We start from the raw sequence: 13,271 nt of genomic DNA, 5'->3' as shown, positions 1-13,271 counted from the left end.
ACCCAGCTCATAGCAGGGTCCTGGTGCATGCGCATATGTGTCTCCTCCCCTACCTTAGGAGGAGTCTCAGGCCTCACTCTAAGGAGGGCATCTTAGGAGTCTCCCACTGATGACCGGCTCAGTGGGGTGCATGTCGGCAGGTCTGGATACTAGTGGGATGTTTAGAAGGCAGGAAGGCTTGTCCCAACTATGGTGCATTGGTTGGAGAACCCAGAGCAGCTGTCCAGCTCTGCAGCAGCTGTCCAGCTGTGCATCTGGGCTGCAGCATTTACCAGTTCGCGTGCTTGACCTTGTGCGAGGCATGAAGCCTCTGTCTTGATTCTCCCTCTGGAAAGGGTCCACACAGTGCTGACTTTGCAGTGTTGGGCTGGTCTGATAGAGGCGCCTGTGTCCAGCAAGTGTCGTAGTCTCCCTGGGGAGTGGCTGGACCAGGCCTTGCCCAGCTGGCTTCTCTTCTGAGGCTCACTTATGGCAAGACCTTCCCTCACCTGTGGGTCCAATGGGACTCAGAGCGCTGGGACCACAGTAGGGTCTCAGAAACGCTTTTCTGTTGGCTGTATAGTTGGTAGGTAAAGGGGGGCTGCTGCTTGCTCCCAGGACTGTTACCATTCTCTGGACAAGCCCACTAACCCCCCTCTCGTGTACTCAACTGGGAGGACCCCAGACCGAGCTCCCAGCAACACCCCGTCAGCCCCTGGTGTCCCACCCAGCTGTCTCCCCTGAAGTTCCTCTCCCAGGGAACTGGTAATTTGCTTCTCAGTGCAGCAAATCTCTGCTGTTCTCCATTCAGCTGTCCTCCCAACAGCTCATTAAGGCGAGACTAAGTCCCCAGACACCCAACTCCTTGTCTTTACCTTTGCTTTTATATCAACTGTAATTTGACTGTGGAAAGATTCTTGGAGGAGAAATAAGCAAAGTTGCTCTCCACTCTGTCCCAGGTGGGCTCTCTAGGAGCCTTGGCCCGAGCTCTTTGGACCCTGCTCATCCCTTTGGAAAGGCACAGGGTACAAGGCACAGACTAGGGACCACAGGCTGGGAATGCTGAGTGAGCACTGATTCTCCTTGTTCCCAAGTCTGCCCCTCTTCCTGTCCTTCTGTATCTCCTGGGGGTGAGAGTTACACACCTGCTTTCCACAGGAGCTGGTGGTACCCTCTGCCCCCTCTATCCAGCCCCTAAGGGACTCTGCACGCTGGTTCCTGGTACAGGTGGGCAAATGTGCCAAAGGTGAGCTGGTGATGGATGGAGAGGGAGGGGAGGACAAGAGAGGGGAGGAGCCTAGAGAAGAAGGAGAACCCTGATTCTTCTTCAGGAGCCCCTTTGGTACAGGCAGCTGAGGCCGCAAACTCCATGATGCTCCCTCTGGCCAACTTAAGTACTCATTCATCTCTTCTACCTTCCTATCTGCTTCTTTCCAAAGGGCAAAGGAGGCCCTATTCATGTACCTTTGAAGGGCGTCCCCTAGTCCCTTTTCATGCCCTAGGTTCTTTTGTGAACCTCTGGGGTTCGTGGGATGAGCTGGCAGCTAGGGACTCCTTATGTGGGGACTGCCAGGGCTGGCCACACTTAGCACCAAGGCAGTTCCTCACTCTTTTGGTAGCCAGCTTTGCTCCAGTCTGCCAAAGGTAAACCTTCAAGTCCCTAATTCCTAAAATGGCATGCCATCCTTAGAATTAGTTTTCCAGACTATGTTGTGACCTCATCATATCTCGTGAGCTGAATACAAGTTTGGAATTTGCAGGTTTTCTGTCTGGGAGCTGTGTTGTTTCTATGACCTGTTTGGTGACAGTGGTTAGCAGCTTTGCATTCACACAGGCCTGGGTTTTATTCTGTCTCCACCATGAATTAACATGATCTTAGGAGAGCTGTTCTGATTCAAGTCTCAGTTTCCCCCTCTGTAAAGGGAGATGCAAGCACCCATCTCAGAGAGATTCCTGGAAAGCAGGTGGTCCCTGACAGCATTCTCTGTAAGAGTTGTTGTTTCTGCTCTGCATATTGGCTGCAGAGGAGAGAGAGAGAGAGAGAGAGAGAGAGAGAGAGAGAGAGAATAGCATTCTTCTAACTGAGAGACTTCTGAAAGTATGCCCAGCCCCCTCACACTTGGCAGCACCTTTGGCCTGCTCCAAGCTGGCATGGAAGGTAGCTTCCCCGGGGCAGATCTCTTTTTGGACCAGTCATTCAGTCACTCCTGTGCCCCCGCATCTTTGGCCTGATCTAGGGCCCAAACTTCTCTCTGCCTCTGCCTCACCAGCCCCCTTTCTTCCTCTGAACCCAAGGCTCCTTCAGGCCCCCCCACTCGGTCTCTGCTCCTGCTGAGGTCCTGTAAGTTTCCAGTTCTGCATGGAGGCCCGAGCTACTTCCAGAAGCAGGGCAGGGCTGGTCTGCACTGACCTCTTGTACCTCCGGGTCTCCCTGATGCCTGTAGTCCCTGGGAGCTGCACAGGGAAGCTGAGGTGGGAAGGTACTTGCCTGCAGAACCGCAAGGTCAGACTGTTCGGTTTCTTCCGCTCTGGGGAGAGCATGGGCCACAGACCTTCCTGGGTGACCAGACCTGCTGCTGGCGGGGTTGCAGAGAACATCTGCGAAGGGGAGGTGGGGCTTTTCCTGGGCCCACAGACTTTTGTCTCTCCTGTATTCTAGATATGAGGGTGCCAGAGATCAAGCTGGTCCTCAGAGTCCAAGAGCAGAGAGTTGAAAAACCAGAGAAGTTTCCAGACACCCATTGAGCTAAGGGCTACCAAGATGCATTGAGCTGTATCTTGAAAGGTGCGCCGGGCCTGGCACGCAGAGAGCATGTGCGGTGAGGCTTTGGGTCTAAGTGAACTGTGGGTCTGACTCTTTCTGATAGCTGAGGACATTGGTGAGGCCCCTATTGAGTTGCATGGTCCCCAGAGCACTCTCTGCTCCTCCCTAATCTGGTGGTCTCATTGTCCTTTGGCTCTCACTACAAGGACACTTCCTCCGGGAGGCCTTCCTTGATCACTGTCTTACATGAAGGGTCCCTGGCCTTTCCTATAAAGCTCTTCCCAATGCATGTTCTACCTGTGTGGTCACTGGTCGATGGTTGCCCCAGTCACCAGGCTTTGTGAGGTTCTTCAGGTCAGGAATCTCAGGGCGTGGGGGTCTCAGCTCCCAGCCCAGTACTTGGCACAGGGCAGGTACTTTCTAAACAGCTACATGAATAGAGAAGGACACCAGCTGAGGAGCTGCCAAACAGGAAGAGGAGGGGCTGAGGGCTGAGGGGAGCCCAGTGAGGTGTGCACAGCGGCAGGGCAGCGCTGGGGTCCAGCGAGCTGGGCTCCTTTGTGTCGTTAGGCAGCTCTTTGAAGAGCTGTTTGCAAGAACAAAAGCCACGCAGCCGCCAGTGCCTCAGTGGGCGGTTGGCCTGCCGAAGAGCAATGGCTGAGTCAACTTGTCACCCCCCCAGGCAGGCTGGTGACTCTGGGGAGTGAAGCCAGCCATTAGGCTGGAGGCTGTGCGAAGAAGGGCCATTGGTGGTCCCAGTCCTGACCTCACCAAAATTATGTTCCAAACAAGCAAGAGAAAGGGGATATTTTTAACCTTGTTCCATGAAGGCGTCCCATGGGAGCAGGGAGGGAAAGGAGGCAGAAGCCAAGTTGGGGGAGGGCCCAAGAGTAGGGATGGGGGCTTTCAGAGCGCCCCTGAGGACAGCTTTCCCCCCTTTGTCCCCAGCCCTGTTAAATTTTTTAAAGGCTCCGAACAGCAAGAGGGACAGTGGAGTTCATTATATCGAGTTATCTCCTCCGTTTCAGGCGAAGATCAATCTTCCGAGGCTTGCAGCTCCAAGGGGGAAGGGAAGAGAAAGAAAATGGGAGGTGAAGGAAAAAAAAACTCCCTGGACCAATTTCCGCTGGCTAACACGATTACCCGGCTGCCTGGCAGCAGCGCCAGCTGTTGGCAGGCATGCTGGCCTCCTGCCAACCTCTCTCAGCTGCCGGCTGCCCCAAGGCTCCCTCCTGAGTGGGGCGGGTTGGCAGGTGTGAAAGCCCCACATGCCCCTCGGTTGGGGTTGCTGAGTGTGGCATCCCAGGGAAGCTGCAAGCCCCGCTAGTTACCCGTCAGCATCCACTGCTCAGCCTATGCCACAGACCAGTCTGTGCTCAGTATCCTGCCCCATGGGGGTGCCCTCTGACTCCTTCCTACTTCCTAAGGGAGACTTCTTCTTCAGAGAGTAATCACAGAGAGCAGGCTCCACTTATTTATTTTTCACCTGCTCATTCATTCATTCATTCATTCATTCATTCATTCAATGAATAGTTCCTGAGCATTCACTTGGCAGCACACAGTACACACAGAAGTTCAGAGGCAAACACGGTGTCTGCTGTCTGTGTTGAGAGGGAGATGGACAAGGAACAGGGGCACCACACACACAAGCAGGTCCAGGTCAGTGGGATAAATGCTATCTGTGAAAGTGAGTGGTTGGTGTGTTCAGCCATTTTACTCAGGGGCTGAGGGGAGGAAGAAGTCTTCATCTGAGGGGGGGACTTTGCATCAGGACCGAGGTGTCTGCAGCCTGAGGCTGCTGTCCCAGTTGAGGAAGGCCAGAGGCCATGGTGGTGGGAAGGGGCTTCTGAGAGCGGGCCAGGCCCGGGAGGCTTTAGGAGGGGTTGCTGGTGCAGCCATGGCATGTCCTGGCTGTCCTGGGCTGGTTTGAGTTGTCCACATGAGGTGCCCAGTTCCAGCAGGAGAAGGGCACAATGGGGCAGAGGGAGCTGAGTAGTCAGGGTCTGGATGGGTGTGAGGGAGTAAAATATGACAGTGGCTGATGATGGCTTGAGTGAGGGTGTTTGGGATAAAGAAGAGTCAAGGTAGAGGGAGATGTAATTTTGGGTTAAAAATGAAATGTTCTATGTTGGACAGGGCCGTTAGGAGAGTAAGTGGAGATGACAAATTGCCTCCTACCTTTGGAGCTGTGCTCAGGAGACTGAGGCTAGCATGAGGGAGCTGGAGGCAGAGCTGTGCAGAAAGCCCAAACCTGTTAAACCAGCCAAGGAGTGAGTGGTCAGGAGAGGGAGGAGGGCCTGTGACCATTGTGGCCTCTGATGCTTGGAGTGAGAGTGAGTAGAGGAGGCTAGTACTGGGAGACCCCAGATGAGTATGTCCGAGTGAAAGAAGCCATCAGAACTGCAGATACTGTCCAGATCTTGGGGACCAGGGCATCCAAAACATTGACCATTAGTCTGGCCAAACAGCTTTCTGGGTGGCTTGACTTGTTCTGTGGAGTGGAAGGGACCGTAGCCTAGCTCCAGAGAGCGCTGCGAGACACTAGCCAGAACTGTGCTAAAGACCGGAAGAGCCCAGAGCCAAGTCTTCCCCTACCCCCTTCTTCCTTCCATCCAACGCTTCCTGTCATGATACTGTAGCAGATTGGACCTTGTACAGTAACTTAATCTCTGCTTCTTAGGTTTGTTTTCCCCCTGCAGAATGGAGATACCATCTCAGATGTCCCTGGATCTCAGCGAATGAGTGTCACTGTGTAGTTCTGGCTATTCTGGAACTCACTTCATAGACCAGGCTGGCATCGAACTCAGAGATCTGCCTGCCTCTGCCTTCCAAGTGCTGGAATTAAAGGCATGCACCAGGCTGGACCTAATCTTAAATAAAAGCTGTCATGGAGAACTAGATAACAATGTACCAGCCAAAATAAGTTTTGGGAGGGTGTTTTGGCAACAAGTAGAAAAATCTGGAGTGTGTATACCCTTTTACCTATCCTTTGGGAATGTGCCCAGAAAAATGCTTACATATCTACACAGGAAGCAGGGTTCCCCCAGGAACCCGCCACCCAGTAAGTAATATAAAAAAAAAAAGTTGGAACCCTCCAAGCATACATCATTGGAGTTCCTTTTCACCTGGAGAGGGTGCGCCCCCTTGTGGAGGAGCACAGTGTAGCTCGGGAGGGATTCCCAGGCTCCAGGCTCTGCTTACTCTCTAAGAGAACTCCGGCAGCTCACTGACCACCATTCTCTGTATCCTCCAGCGGCTCTCAGCCTCCCTAATGCTGCTACAACCCTTAACACAGTTACTCATGCTGTGATGACCCTCAATCATAAAATTATGCTTGTTGCTACTTCGTGACTGTAATTTTGCTACTGTTACAAATCGTGATGTAAATATCAGATACTCAGCTTGTCTGGTATGTGACCCCACAGGGTCTTGATGCACAGGTCGAGAACCACTGCTCTAGAGGATGATGGTCCGACAGGCACCATGTCAAAAACATGCTGTAAGGGCCAGCAGGGTGGACACGTGGTGCAGTCAGCCTGCTGTCTGGTGCGCACGCAGGTGCTCCGTGGGTACAAGCAACAGTTGGTGCTTTGTGAGGACATGGAAAGGTCTATAGCTTGTGGAAGAACACTGGAGCTGGTGCACCCAAGTGTAGAACCTGTGTATGCACCCTTCTACAGGTGCGCGTGTCCGCCAGAGGGCCTCAGCACCCCTGAGGAGCGGCCTGGAACACAAGTTTGTCTCTTGTACTTGAATAATAAAACAATATTCTGTAATAATGGAAATTCAGAATACTTTTTGTTGATTTAGGAGACAGGGTTGCTCTGTGTAGCCCTGGCTGTCCTGGAACTCACTCTGTAGACCAGGCTGGCCCTGAATTCAGGGATCCACCTGCCTCTGCCTCCTGAGTGCTGGGGTTAAAGGTGTGCACCACCTGTGCTTAGAAATTTACATATTTCACCTCCTCCTGGAAGTCTGCTAGGACCGCACCAGCCCAGAGCCCTCTACTGTCAAATCTGTGTTTGGAAAGCCTCCCCACCCCCACCTCCATGGCTGCTTTGAGTTAGATGTTGTGTGTGTGTTTGTGCGTGTGTGTGTGTGTGTGTGTGTGTGTGACCTCAGCCTGCCAATTTCTTAAATCCAGGATACATACTTTGTAGGCTAGATACATGTTCAGAACCAAAAGTTTTTAAAATAGGACCCTCCAAAGCACTACCAGCACCCAGGAAATCCTGCTTGAAATGCAGATTCTCAGGACCTGTTGCTCAGAAACTCAGAGGGTGACAGCAAGCTGTTTGCTCAGAGCTCCCTGGTGATGAGTACCTGCTGGTACCTGCTCAGAGCCCTCTGGTGATGGGTGTACCTGCTGGTACCTGCTGGCACTGATGGATAAAAGGCCAGTCCAGAGTCACAGGGTGAGCCAGTGACATAGCTGAATTGGGCTGGGTCATGATGCCAGGCATATGTGGGCCTTAGCACTCCATTTTTGCCAGCTCTCCTGGGCCCCTTTGGATCATGGTGCACATCTGGCCTTGAAAGGGAATGTGAAGCTCAGCCCTCTGTGCCCGGTCACCAGAAAACCGTTCTTTCTGCTGTGGGTAGTCAGGGTGGGAAAGTGGGGTGGTGGGGTAGGGTGGGGCCTGAGCTACTCTCCTGGTCTAGTTCACATATGTCAGGGCACGTAGAGCCTGGACTGGCCTGAGCAAGCCCTAAATCCCAGTCAGCAGCAGCTCCGACCTGATGCTGGCTTTACTCTGTGAAATGGACCTGGCATCTTCGGGGCAGCCTCTTCTGCCCCGGGGCCCGGGAAGTCCGGGCTAAACAGAGCTTGGGCGGGCTGACTACAGGGCAGGTCTGAGTGTCTGCTCACCATTTCCCTGCTGTTTCTCTGCAGGAGTCCTACTGAGGAGCTGGGATTCTGGAGTGAGGCCTCAGAGAGGTGAGCATCAGCCTGCCATTGTCTTTCTTCCTCTTCCATCCTCTGAAGGCTGCCTTTGCTTCCGAAGCCATGGTGGTGGGGGTGGGGGGACTGCTGAGTTATTGAATGAAGAAGAGGGCAAGGTTTGGGGATCAGCTTTCAGGTGGGAAGGTGGCTCAAAAATCTACTGGGGCCAAGGTCACGGGAACTCAGAGCCCTGTGGAGCAGTCAGGGCACCATATAGCACCGACATCTCCCAGTTATAGAGAAAGCAGAACTGTGATCCCCTACGTGAGGAAGTTGAGGCTGGGGGTTGTTTGGTGGGTTGGACACTGGCTTTGTAGGGGGCTTGTGCTGAGATCAGCACTATGAGGATCCCACTCTCTCTCCCACGAGCACCGCTGGCCTGGGGCGAGGCAAAGAAACAGGCTCAGGGCAGACACTTAGCTGAGTTCCTGTCCTGAGCCCCAGAACACTCCTGCAGACTTTGGGTTTAATTTCTCATCGGGGCCCAAGTTTGTCTGCTGGGTCAGCCTCATCTCCACAAGGTAAGCCAGCAGAAGAGGCTATGGAGTCTGGTGTTGGTGCCCTGTGCTTTTTCCTGGCAGTGGTGACTAAGGTCATGGACTGAGGGTCAGATTTCTCTCCTCTCTGTGTGACACCCCTTTCCTCCATTTTCCGGTGGGTCAAAGGGGGGCTTCTGAAAATCAATCCTCCTGGATGCTACTCTGTGTAGAGAAGACCATGCACACAGTTGGTGCTCAATAAACGGTAAAGCACACACACACCACACACACCAGCTGCTAAGCAACAGAGGTATGAGAAGAGAGGGAGGACGGGAGAGTCAGGGAAAGCACAGTCTTCCATAGCTGAGCCCTCTGCCAAGGCTATCACTTCAGAGCTGAGGTTCTCTCTGTGGAGGGATCCAGGCTGCCTGCCTGGAGGAGGGGCAGTAATTGTTACTAATTTGCATGCTCAATCACCTCTTTTTAAGTCTTCAAGAAACCTTTCCAGACTTTAATTAGTTCATTTGTCTTAGCAACAACAGTCTTGGGAAGGAGCAGTTTGTTCCTTTCTTAGAGGTGCGGGAGCCAAAGCTGGCTGGGTCGGGATGGAACCAGTGCTGGGGTAGGCTGGGGCCTGGGTCCCCACTCCTAGACCCCGGTTTGCCCCTGGCTTGGAGCCATGGGTGTTGTAGGAATTGGGGTTGTCAGATCCTAAAGGAAGTGGACCTGGGAGGCCACAACCAGCAGGGCGCCTCTGTCCTTCATGATGTGATCTGCTTGTCTCTCTGCACTGGGACCCTGCCAGCCCTCCTGCTGTAGTGTGCAGCCTCTGACAGGCCGCCTTGCAGTCTCCACCCTGGGTGGCCCTTCCTAGGGCGGCTGAACAGCCCTAGCCCTGCTTAGCTGGGCGAGCTCAATGACACTTATTCCCAGGTGGGGCTGTCGGGGCCGCTGTTTATGGGGAGGGCTGGACATGGGCGGATCGGTGACTTGGGGAGCCCACGCGTGTGGGATTCAGAAGCATAGGCATTGTGTGGGGAGAGGGAGCAGCGAGGCGGCAGCTCCAGGTCCACAGGGCTGTCAGCGTCGCCGGGTAGGCTGCCGAGCAATTAGTGCACCGGCCCCGGCAGGACCTCAGAGATAGAGCCGGCTGCCTGTTGGACAGTGCCCAAGCGAGCGTGTGCGTGAGGGAAGCTGAGGGAAGCCTGGGAAGACGTGCTAGGAAAACCCAGGAATGGTTGCTTTAAGATCAGTTAGGGCAAGAGGGGAAGGGCGGGGCGGGCTGCATGGCTTCCTCTGCAGTCAAGGCTGGACATGAGTTGTGCCAACCTTGGACAGTTGCCTTGGGCAAAGCCATACAGGTTCCATAGGCTGACACCTGTGTGAGGGGGACCAGTGTGTGAGGGTTTTGACAAAGGAAGTTTGATAGCACCTGAGCCCAGGAGGCTTAGTAAAAGGGCGTTTGGCAGGTGGGGTTGCCGGCACCCTTGACTGCATTCTTGCTGCATGGCTCTCCTGGTTCGATTCGGTGTGGGCCTGAGCTGCTGACCTGAGGCAGAGTCGCGTTCCCGCTTGAACAGGAACAGAGCAGTGGAGGAGTTGTCGGGCCAATGTGCTACATTTTTAGCTTAAAAAGCTTATTCTGCGTCTGCTTCAAATGCTGCTTTCTTTTTTTGGTTTCCACCTCAATTCCCCCATCCCAGCAGGGAGACCCTGTTGTCCTTTCCTGCATGGCCTCCAGTGCTGGGCTTTTCCAAGGTGCAGGGGGTGGAGGGGCATCTGAGCTACCCAGCCCAGGGGCAAAGTGCTCAGGCTCTGGGCCTGACTACCCGGCTTCGTACCATCACTTGGACACCGAGTGACCTTGGGTGTGTTTCCCAGCATGTCTGTGCATCAGGGCCGGTTCAGGAAGGGCTGAGAGCTGTGTGGTCGTCACACTGGGTTCCATGGTTTGGGTGGGGAAGGTGATGCTCACCTCTCTGTCTTCCTCTTGGTGTCAGGTGCTGGGAAGCTTCCCGAGCACCGCCGAGCAAGAGGGACATGCTGTGAGGTTGGACAGCACTTGTCCTTTTCTCAGAGACACATGTCCTAGACCAACAAGGTAGAGGTGGTGCAAAAGATGAATGGACTCCTTTTCCTGGGCACAGAGAGGCATTCCTGGGGACACTGGGGTGCGGCGGAGAGGCCTGGCCCACGGAGAAGGGAGAAAAAGGAGCTGGGATCATCTGTTTTTCATGTGGTAGGGGTTTTCACATGCACAGTGTGTGGGGGGAGGGGCGTTCATATGGGGAAAGTGCTGACCTCAGGGTCAAAGAGCCATCCTATGCTTCAGGGCCCCAGGCACAAATACAGTTTTCATGTCTGGCTCTAGCTGTCTCAGACATGGATCTGCAAGGGTGGGATGGACCTGCATGTGTGAGGGAATGCTGCTCCTCCCCTGCAGGAAACACTGGACAGCAGGCCACTTTCTTCTGTCTTCTGCAGTGTGAGCTCTGGAGAGCTTCCACAGTCGAGCATGGTACCTGGGTGTGTGCTGTGTGCTCTCTCTGTCCCTGCCTCCTCACTCTGCCCAGGCTCCTATCATCTATCTCCCAGGAGCAGGAGGTGCCCTGGAGAGGCACGAATGTACTTTAGGATTAGTGATAACGGCAGTGTGTGTCAAGTATGGCAAGCATCATTCTCCGTCTCCTGCATTCTGAAACACAGGAAAATGAGGCCAGAGGAGTGACTCAGGTCACACAGCCGACCTGAGTGGGGAAGGGGCCACTGCTGGCCAGGTCTGGTTTTGACCTCTGAACAGTCCCTTGATCTCTGACAGGTGAGGACCTCACCCCAGCCAGCATTTCCATCTTTGCTGTGGCCAAGCTCCAGAGAGGCCCTGGACACCCATTACGGTAGCTCACCCTGTCACAGGCCCTTTCAGACCCATTTTACAGATGTGGAAGCTGAGGCCAGGAGGGGACTCAGGCTTTTTGGAAATAAATATGTCATCTATCGTCTTGATCTGCTGCTTCAGAACATCTGGTGACCGTCTGGCCAGTTCTTCCACTGCTACAAGTTGAGTCTATGTGTCACATTCTACCCAAGCCTGTGTAAACGGGGGCCTTTCAGGGAGAGACGCAAGGGCATTGTCTCCTTTCTGCTGTCCAAACCACCAAGGCAAAGTGAGCAGCGGCTAAAAGCCTGGCCTGTGGCACTCTACACGCACACACACACTAGGCCAGAGGTCAATGCTAAGCGTAGTCCTTGATCTCTCTCTGTGCGTGTCTCTGTCTCTTTCTCTGGCTCTCTGTCCCTCTCTCTCTCTGAGGCAGGCTTCTCACTGAACTAGAGCTACTTTGACTGGGCTGACTAGTCCTCAGGCTCCACCTAGCCACCTCCTTCCCCTGTTATAAAACATTACATCTGGCTTTCTCGTAGGTTGGCACAGCAAGCGCCTTACCTGTGGAGGCATGGCCCCAGTCAGAGACTAGGTTGTTTACCTATCAAGAAAGAACCGTAGTTAGGCCTGCTTAGGGGCTGAGGCAGGAGGATCATTGGTTGAGATTCTGAGGAGTACAGGTCAGCCCGGACTACTTATGGTCTCAAAATAAATAATATTAAAAAGACTGAAGGACTGTGGATATAGATCAGTAGGTGAGTGCTTGTTTATCATCTATGAGAGCCCGAGGTTAATTCCCAGCACAAAAAAAAAAAAAAAAAAAAAAATCTATTTTCTACAGTTCAGGAGGCTAGGATGTAAAAAATGAAGGAGCGTGGAGCCTGGAATACAGTTCGGGGCTAGATTACTTATCTAGCATCTGGATTTAATTTCCAGCATAGAAACAACACACACACCCAAGCTAGGCTCTTCTGCTGTGTCACCGACGGAGCAATCCAGAAAGGCACGTGTGCTCATGGCTGCGGCACCCCTGAAAGGCTCCTACTCCACACTTTGGAGATGGGGATCATTGCCAACCTGGGAACTGCGGGGACCTATCCAAGTCACAGCATTCCCTTCTGCTCATCAAATCCATGTTTTTCTTATATGCGCAGTACATTTTCCCCATCCCCAAGCCCTGACTTTTTCCCGTATCAGCTCCAAAGGGCAAAGCCCAGAGTGTCCCTTGAGTCATATATGGACAAGTCCCAGGAAACAGCCCATCCTAAGGCAGCATCTTCCATCCCTGAGCCCAGAAGATCAAACAAGTGACCTGTTTGCAAAGCGCAGTGAGGCCCAAGCCTCTAATGGACATTATATCACCAAGTGAGCATGTAAAAGCAACTGGTCCCAAGCAAGTCCAAAGGCCACTCGGAACTCACCATTCCAGTTCCAAGATGGACAGTAATGATGGACTTTAATGTCACTTGCCGTTTCCTGGCCATTCCAGTGCAGGGTTTGTGTCCTCAAGGCCTCAGCAGCCCTGTCTGGATAGCTTTGCTATCCAGGTTGGTGTCTCATGTCTGTGGCTTCTCCAGGCTGGGCTGGTGCGCAGTAATGGTCCTTTGGTCCTAGGGGCTTGGAATTTGCCACACTGCCTCTTCTGTAAGCATTACCTGAATTGGAGCTCTCTGGCGGCTTTACCCTTGTGACAGATCTCTGCCTGGGTCCCTAGGCTGTCTGCAGCATTCTTAAAACAGCCCCACAGCTTTTGAATTGTACGTGGATACTGCCGAGGCTCATGGCTTGTACCTTCTGGAGTGGCAGGCTGAGCCATACCTGGGTCCCTGGAGACATGACTGGGTTCATCAGGTTCTTGCTGGTATGAGGGGAGAAGAGTCCAGGTGTGGTGCAGGGCTGGGATGGCTGAAGCACCTCCCTGGAAACATCCCTGTCACGGGCCTCATCGTCTCCAGGAGCAGGTCTCCTCTGCCCCTAACAGCCTCACGTAGTCGCTTGGCCATGCCCTTAGCACTCTCTCCCAAACGTGCCTTCATGCTCTCCATGGTTGGTTGAAGAGGCTCAGGTTCACCTCCCTCTGAAGGCTCAGTTCCCTCTCACTACTGCCTCAACCTTTCCACATTTTGTGGCATGAGCCAGCAGACGCTGTGCAGAGCCCTGAGTGCTTTGGTGCCCTTATCTATCTATCTATCTATCTATCTATCTATCTATCTATCTATCTAT

The 13,271-nt window shown here is 53.5% G+C and overlaps 1 protein-coding gene across 7 annotated transcripts in view; it reads left to right on the top strand.

Moving 5' to 3' along the window:
• Lingo1 (leucine rich repeat and Ig domain containing 1) overlaps window positions 1–13,271 on the top strand; it is a 175,266-nt gene that overhangs the window by 63,839 nt on the left and 98,156 nt on the right. For all 7 annotated transcript variants that reach the window (XM_055622313.1, XM_055622310.1, XM_055622311.1 and 4 more), the window contains exon 2: window positions 7,638–7,682. The gene's annotated coding sequence lies outside the window, so the exon portion shown is untranslated. The remainder of the gene's footprint in view (window positions 1–7,637; window positions 7,683–13,271) is intronic.

Source organism: Psammomys obesus, unplaced genomic scaffold (assembly GCF_907164565.1).
Source record: "Psammomys obesus unplaced genomic scaffold, mPsaObe1.curated_primary_1811, whole genome shotgun sequence".
Classification (NCBI taxonomy): domain Eukaryota; kingdom Metazoa; phylum Chordata; class Mammalia; order Rodentia; family Muridae; genus Psammomys; species Psammomys obesus.
Note: the sequence above shows the minus strand (reverse complement) of the source record. Positions and strands in the feature narration are given on the sequence as shown.